The 8,202-nt window shown below is 46.8% G+C and overlaps 1 protein-coding gene across 3 annotated transcripts in view; it reads left to right on the top strand.

Moving 5' to 3' along the window:
- Positions 1 to 287: 287 nt before the first annotated feature.
- Positions 288 to 8,202, top strand: part of LOC135391904 (chaoptin-like) — a 355,781-nt gene continuing 347,866 nt past the window's right edge. For 2 of the 3 annotated variants that reach the window (XM_064622444.1, XM_064622443.1), the window contains exon 1: positions 288 to 470. The gene's annotated coding sequence lies outside the window, so the exon portion shown is untranslated. The remainder of the gene's footprint in view (positions 471 to 8,202) is intronic. The other variant, XM_064622448.1, reaches the window with a different exon arrangement.

Raw genomic sequence — 8,202 nt, 5'->3', positions numbered from 1 at the left:
TTTCTTTAGTGTGCTCGAATTTTTGGTTTGAAGTGACGACTTTTCTGCACTGCAAAGTGGTTTATTTCGGTTGTGTCGAACTTTCTCGAACGTCCTTGACAATGTCATGTTCGCAGACGACACTCAACAAAAAGTTCGCTGTTCTTTCTTCCAAGCATTAATTTCACTGTGATATATTGCAACACGTCATGTGACTTTTAAAACTGAATTTATTAATCTCTGTTTTTTTAGACACGACTTAGTTTTTCAGTACTAGTTAGGATTAAATTTACAGTGCGGCGCACCACTTCTGCATTGCAGTCGCGCGCGAGTTTCTCTTGGCGGCTGCACGGACGCGAGAATTTTCTTGTTGTAAGTACTAAATTAAAGAATGCAACCAGCTTGAAATATGGAGATACGTGCGCAGTTAGATTCAGAGCCTTGTCTGGGAGCTGGGTGGAGCCTCCGTTGTAGCGATTCAACCGAAAAAGGTGAGTGAATTAGTAACCGACCGGTAGCCCGTTTTCTGTCATTTTGCTTGTTTTGAGGAGGGTGACCTCAATTAGGCTTAGCGATGCCACTGGTGAAGTAAAAGTGAGGCACGGTTTTCGAGCATTGGATGTTCGGAATTGGTTAACGAGTTTTGTCTTGTCGGTGTCGTGGTCACCGTGTAAGGAAGACTTGATAGCGTTATAAAATGAAGTACCGTTACTCGTGTAGGGCTTGGAAATTCGTTGTTTTCATACGTGAAGTACGGGCGCGAACTAGCGTCCATTTTGATATTCCTTAGCAAAAAAACTTGTAAGTTAGGAATTTGAGAGTAATGTTGCGTCTTACAATCTCGAGCCCGACCAACCTGCAAACGCAGACTTCAGAATCATGAGCATGGCGCTTTCCTAAAGGGCAAGCCCGCTGACTTGCCATTTCAGGCATGCAGAGTCCGCGGCTGTCGTCTGCGATGGTGCAGCATGACAGAAAAGCACCGTTGCTAAATGTAACGTAATCGTTCAAATATTTTCTAAGCAGCATGTGTTCATCTACGTTTCTTTTCGTCTATCGGACATCTGCGCGTTAGAATAAACTAACCGGATGTTTCGTACAACTTGGAGAGCACCACGAGAAAGAGGGTACGGGTGGAGTTCGTGCTCTCGTTGACCTGTTTTCGCGGGCATATTTTAGCGTTCGTTTGCGGTCCTGTTTATGTTCCTTGCGAACCGCAGGAACGGACCCGTACCCGGAAATGCCCGTACCGTCGGCATATATTGGAATAATAATAATAATAATAATAATAAATATAAACGCACGAAGAAAAAGTACCATATTAGAGGGTACGCTTTCGTTGACCTCGGTCTCATTTGTGAATGGCTTGTCGTTTCGTGCAATGGGAATGTGTCCGCCTGCATTGCAACGGCTGTGGCCATAATCGTAAAGCATCCGTGTATACTTGTGCGTGTATTTCGGAAGTATCGCTAGCTTCCGTTTCAGGAACGGTGCCGACGTACCCAAATAAAGGAAATGACGTTATTAGGGATAGCGGGACAGCTGGCTCTTGCGACAGTATGGAAGCAATGGGAAGATATCTGGGAGCGTGGTGACTGCCTCTCAGCATTTTATTTTCGTCTTCTGCGAGGCGTGCGTTCTGTTATGATGGAAAGTTGGAAGCTTGAGTGTGATGAAGGCCCAGACGGGTGTCCTTTTCCGCAATCGAGGACATGTGGTCCATATTTATTATAATATTATTTACGTAAATTATTGCACAGGGTGACCACAAAGTTTTCTTTTTTTTATATTTTTTATAAAAGGATTAGTGGTGACATTTTCTGGCATAATCTGGTCAGTGCACGACAGTAATTGTCTAGGACAAAGTTAAGGGCTGATATGCTTCCCTGCAGCCTGTTGGAATGCGTGTATTTATTTATTTAATTTTATTTACAATGAATGACATGAATTCTTGAAATGAATTTACAAGAATGCGTGTATTGTTATCCAAAATGAGAAGCTTATGTATTTTGCAATAAATGGAAATAAGTGCGAACTCTTCCTGTCGCCGTCATCGTCTGCTTTCGCCAAAGGGAGATACAGTTTGTTCCCAGACGTGTTTTCATCGGAACCTCGCTTCCGCGTACGGATGAATCCAGCCACTTTTCCAATATCAGGTAGAAGATTCTATCCCACTCGTATTCATTCATTCATTCACAGCAACGTTTTCTCTCCTTCATTATCCAGAAAAAGAAATTTAAAAAAATTTCCCTCTCTGTTTCCGGGATCGTCTGCGCGGACAACGTCGTAAAGCAGACGACACAGAAAAGAGCCGGCTTCAGGTGGCGTGCTGAAAAAAGAAAAGCGAACCAGTGGGCGCGCGGTAAATTCGCAGACGATCATTTATTGGAGGAGAGGCAGGTGAGCACAGTGGAAAGGGTAAAGGTAGGGAAGCAAAGGGAATGAGTCTCTTTTTTTTTCCTCATTCCGGGAAGCAGACCCTATTTTAGAAGGATATCAACCGCTTTATATCGCTTTATTTGTGGAAAGCGGTGAGTTACGTTTAGAGCGAAGACTTCGTGGTTTTTCCAGGAAGCATATCGTCATCGTCGCTTAGTTTTCGGTTATATATATTTATGCGTGCCGGCGTATCTCTGTTTCTTTGTCATCTTTTAATAGTAATATAGCGTGTAGGGAAATGCCCGGCTGATATAAGTGGAAACGGAAGAGGGGAGATGAGAGGGTGAATGAACGTGATTGATCTCTCTCTCTCTCTCTTTCGGGAATGAGAATCATTGTGGAGGCACGCCTTCCATTTTTACCTCTTTAGCTTTTTTTTTTTAATTCAGACTGCTTTTCCTGGAATACGAATTCACGATAGTGTGCGCTAATTTTTGCGCTGTCAGTTTCGGAAAAAGGGGTGTGAAAGGGGGTAAAGTCTAGGCAGAGTCGGGGGAAACGGGTTTAAAATGGGAGGGTGAATAAGAATTCCGGAGAACGGAAATAAAAGTGGCCGTAGTCTGTCAGTGTTTTTTTTTCTTCTTCTTCTTCTTCGCGTGCTTCAGGAATTCGTAGGATGTCGTTTTCATTTCGTTTCGGTGACGTCATCCGTTTCTGCGTATCGGCAACCCGTTAAGCGTCATTCTGACACGCGGTGAAAGAGGGAATTGCGAGGATGGAGGGAAGGCAGAGCGATTCGGGGAAGTGGACGATTATGAATGATATTAACGACGCTTCAACTCTCTTCCATATTTATAGAGGCGCTTTTCGACATTGTTCTCCGAATTGTCGATATAGACGAACAGGTCGTTTGTATCTACGTTTTCTTCTTCTTTTTTTACTGCGTCATTTGCAGTTGGAAAGACGTGAGGCCAGTCTGCGAGCGCCTCACGCGTTGAGATAGTCGAGGCGGTCACTGATCCGGGTGGGGCGTCGACCTCTTCGGAGCACCAAGGCACCAGAAGGCCGGCAATCTTTTATGCGCGTTGCAATTTAAAGGAACGACCTGAAGCTGTCTACTGAAGCAGAAGCTGGGCCGGTTGATAACTCGCCCTGTGTCTGTCTTCTGTAGGTGTTCGTTCTTTCCGCACTACTGCGAAGACTGATATTGAGATTAATTTCCGTGTACAGGCCATGCCAAATGCAAAATTTCGTCCAGCACAGCGCCCTGGCTTTTTGAGATAAACAAGAAAAACGAACCTCGTGTTCTTGTCTCGAGTCGGTGGGTTTATTGCTGAGCAGAACAGAAACCGGAAGTTGCGTACCTGCTGTGACGTCACTCCAGCGAAAGCGTCGGCTATAAAATTACGAATTATGAATAATTGGCCGCGTTACTGTACCCACCTGAGGGCTTTTTCAGATCGAATGTCGTCCGACTGAGGTCGCGTACTTTTTTTTTTTCATCATCTACTTTCGCCTCTCCTACTTTCGCCTAACGATATAGCATGTGACGCGCTTGCTGCCCTCCACACACTGGTTCCAGGCAAAGACAGACGATCGCTTGCACTTTGACTGACAAGTCAGACGACCTGTCTTTCCATTCCGCGTAATGCTCCCTCGCGTGCTGTCTCAGGAAGGCCGTTGGCCGTGGCGAGGACGGCTCCTGTAAAGGGTGCTTCGCCGCTGATGTTGTCTTAGTGGGGGGAAGCGTGCAGTGCAGGCGGACATAAAAGCGAGCAGCAACGGAGGTCGGCGGAGATTATAATCGTTGACGGCGCGTTACTTTGCGACTCCGGATTGAGCTTTCGTTTTTGTCTTTTACGGGGAAACGCGTGTTGCTTAATTGGAGGGCTGTACGCGGTGCGAGATGTCATGGCATGCTCAGGACCAAACACTGTATAGCACGATAGAAATTGACGTTCTAAGGCTGGAACACAGAAAAAAGGACGACAGACAAGCCTCAGGTGCCTAAGAACAATGCAAAAGACGGAAATCACTGAAAAGGTTAGCCAGCACGAATTCCAGAATCGAATTCTCGAATCCCACATCTTCGGGATTTCCAGAAGATTCGGGTTCGAATCCTGCAGCTGGCTAACCTTTTCAGAGACTTCCTTCTTTCGCTGTATAACACTCTAACGTTTCTTTACTAAGAAACCGTAACCTCTCTGGAATTGTTTACGTTTCGCAAGGACTCACATTTCCGATGCATCAGACCGGATGCAAAAGTGTTTTACGCATGAACAATTACGCGGTCAGTCGACAAAGGCGGTTTCTATGGTCGTTCTCGGAACTTGGAAAAAGCTAAGAACATTCGAAAGAGAATGTAAATTGGGAAGTAATTGCAGCTTCTATAGCCTCCTAGATTGCAATTGCTCCCCATTTTAGTCCACGACTCTGGAATTTACTCCCCACCACTGCAAACAGCGCATAAATTTCGCATAGTCACTCGTGCATCTAGTCCTGAAAGGGACTAACAATGCCCTTTTTTTTTTTTTTTTTTTTTCACGTCGGGAAAAGTGAAATTGACGAAACTCATCCACTCAATGTATATTATATAGCATGGACTCCATGCACTGTCCGTGCGCTATGCTTCAGCGACGGCCTCAGGAGCTCAGTCTTACCTGCTCACTGGTGCCAAGTGTTCGAATCCAGCACGGAGCTCAAGTTCGTTACAGAGCTCGTAAGCCAAGCCAAGCCAATGTTAGACCTGGTATACCAGTGGCATGGCGCAGCGGGTAAAAACGTCCGCAGTGGGTAGAAGGTTCGAGTCCTACTACCGACTGTACTGTCTGAGATTTTCCCCGGATTTTTCGGCATACTTGTCGGCACAGTTCCCCCTGAAGTCGGCCCAGGACGCACACTAACCCCCTGTTGCTCACTCCTTCCTACAGTCCTCTCTCCATATGTCCACGTCTGTACGCCGCGCATATAGCCACAGTTGATTCGTGGCGCTAACACTGAATGAAACAAACATGGTATGTTGAGATTTCAGCGCCATCGGGTGGGTAAAATTAAATCGACTCGCTCATGCTACTATAGTTGTATTGCGACTTTGCGGCCAGGAGTATTACTGGTTACACGAAGGAAAAAATAAAAAATAAAACCCTAGGGTGTCCGACCTTATCACTACAGACCACGGAGTACGAAGTTATATATTCCTGCTCTCGCTTCACTATATGCTGTTTGAGCACGCAAAGAGAAAATGATAACGGAAGGCATAGTGCGATATGTCTGATTATTTACGAGTGGCTCGGCGTTATCTGAATCGGTGTTTCATCTTCTCGCCTTATATACGTGATGGCTCATGTAAATGGTCCCGTTTCGTTCTCGGCGGAAGATAAACGCCAGGAGTGAGCTGTCACGCTCTATCTAGACCCTTATCGTATTACGGAAAGAACGTCTGCGTATATATAAGGGCGACGAACCGCGAAGGTTAATGCCCCCCCGTTTGTATGCCAGGGATTTTAAATTTTTTGTGAAGTTTCCGAATTTCAAAACGAAGGAAGAGCACATGTCGACACAGATATACGATCTTGTTTGTGAATCCACCCCCCTAGCTGTATAGGAGGTGTATAACTTAACGTTGCTCTTTCGTCCGCCGACTGCTCCCGAATACATACATTTTGTAGATCATGCTGTAAGATGCCAATTTCTTATTGGTCACATATACCAAGTACCAGTTTGGGACAAAAGTTTACGGAACACTGGAGTGTGACATTTCTGTATTTTGGGTGACACCCTAGCGGCAAACAGGAGTGGACACACAAACTGAGGGACGGACAGAATATCCGGTCACCTGTTTCTTATTCGATCTCTTCGTAATATCTACAAGGGGGAGGTCCCGATGAAGAAATACGTCAGTGCCGTGTTCCGTGAACTTTTGTCCCAAGCTGTACCAGCTCCCGTGGCATTTCCACGCCGAGACTGGGAGGGGACACGGGTTCGAATCCTGTCACCGGCTGTGCTGTCTGAGGTTTTCCCCTGGGTTTTCCCGAAGACTTTCCAGACGAATGTCGGCACAGTTCCCCCCTGAAGTCGGCCCAGGACGCATACTAATCCCTCCCCCTGTCCCCCACTCCTTCTTGCTGTCCTCTCTCCACCTGTCCACATCTGTACGCCGGTCATATAGGCACAGTTGCTTCGCGGCGCTAACGCGGAATTAAAACGCACACAAAGTGTCCCACGCAGCGCGGAGCCGCGTTTTATTTTTATTTATTATTATTATTATTTTTTTTTGTTCTTTTTGAAGAATCCCTGACCTGGCAGCAAAATAAAAGTACGCGGAGGAGACTGCTGGATGGATGTCAGGTTTTCCCTGGGGTAGGCAAGGGAAACAACCTGAAACACGTATTAAAACTGCTTAGTAATTAAAACTTGGCGCTACTTAACTTTTGCTTCAATTCAGATACGTGACCTAGCCCCAATGGACGATTGTATGAAGATGCGCGCGCCACCAAGCGCGAGGCGCAAAGCAGCATGGGAACTTTGAGGGGCACTTCTCTGTCGTCTGCTTCGGTCACGGTTTACCCCGACTGACGCTGCTGCTGCGCACACCGGGAATGTTGTTGTTCTACCTCCACCACTGAACGACTCGTAATGCTGTGAGACGCTCGAAGTTCCCATGAGCCTTTGCGTGCCACAGGTGGCGCTTGCTTTTCTAAAAAGGTTGCTGTTTTGTGGTCTATTGTTCAAGCCTGATGTGGGCAAGCTAACGCTTGTCCCATCCTACAGTTGGCGATACAAGGTCTATTACAGCGTCAGCGGCCACCACGAATGATTTTTCAACGTATACCATTCCCTCAGATGTTTACGGTGGTGTATATAGCCGCGATTCTTGTTTGCCAGGGGGTATACTACCGCGACGTGTGATTCACGCTATTGCGTTTTACATGCGGCCAAAGGGGCACGCCAGAAATCGCGGCATCCCAACCCGCGCCGGCTTCCTGAAGCCGTCTGGCTATACCGACACTTTCGCCGCGCGGTTCGATGACTCCGAGTGCTGCTCTAACGCTCACACATAGAGTCTTGCCAGGTGGCTCTTCAACGAAGTGTGTATAATGGGACAAAAACACGGATCGCTTAACGCGGCGTCCAGTCTCTGTTCTCGTGTGTGCGCGTATAAATCTTTCCAAACTGCCGTTTATTGCCCCCGGGGCGTTGCTAATTCAACAGCGGCTCATTAGAATTCACGGCGATATCAATCTCGAACGAAAGGCACAAACCACGGACAGGGCGTCGCAGAAAAGGGAGAGGGGGATTGAAGGGGGCTCTCGGTCAGACCCGCGAGAGTCTTCACGCGAGCCTTGCTGCGGAGAAATCGCTTTCCGTGAAGGAACCTTCTTCTAAGAGTGTACGCGGTAAAAGTAAATTATAAATTGTGTTACACCCTCTCTCTCCCCCCTCTTCCGTGATCAATTTGACTCCCTCATTTTTTTTTTTTTTTTCTGACAAAATTTATATTAACGTTGCCACCCTGCTTGTGTACAGTTTGTATTTCTGGTACTTTTTTTTTCTCTCTCCAAGTACGTAAGGGTTACCTCGAAGAAAAAGAGAGAGAGAAGGGGGGAAGGAAAGGAAAGTGATGGACTGTCTGTCACGTCATGTTACATAAACGCTGTCGGGGGGCCCCAACTTATTCCGTGAATGTTGTAGAATGCCCTCTGCCCCCAGAATCCCCAGAAGTTCTTCCGCGGGAGCCCGGACAGGAGGTAAAGCGGTGATTGGACCGTTAGAAGAGAGGGAGAGGGAAATGGGCGGCGCTTAAATCGCATCCAGCCAATAGGGAAGTGGAGTTGCGTTAAATGC

The sequence above is a fragment of the Ornithodoros turicata genome, chromosome 4 (genome assembly GCF_037126465.1).
Source record: "Ornithodoros turicata isolate Travis chromosome 4, ASM3712646v1, whole genome shotgun sequence".
NCBI classification, from domain to species: Eukaryota; Metazoa; Arthropoda; class Arachnida; order Ixodida; family Argasidae; genus Ornithodoros; species Ornithodoros turicata.
The sequence above is the reverse complement of the archived record's forward strand: the minus strand, read 5'-3'. Positions and strand labels throughout refer to the sequence as shown.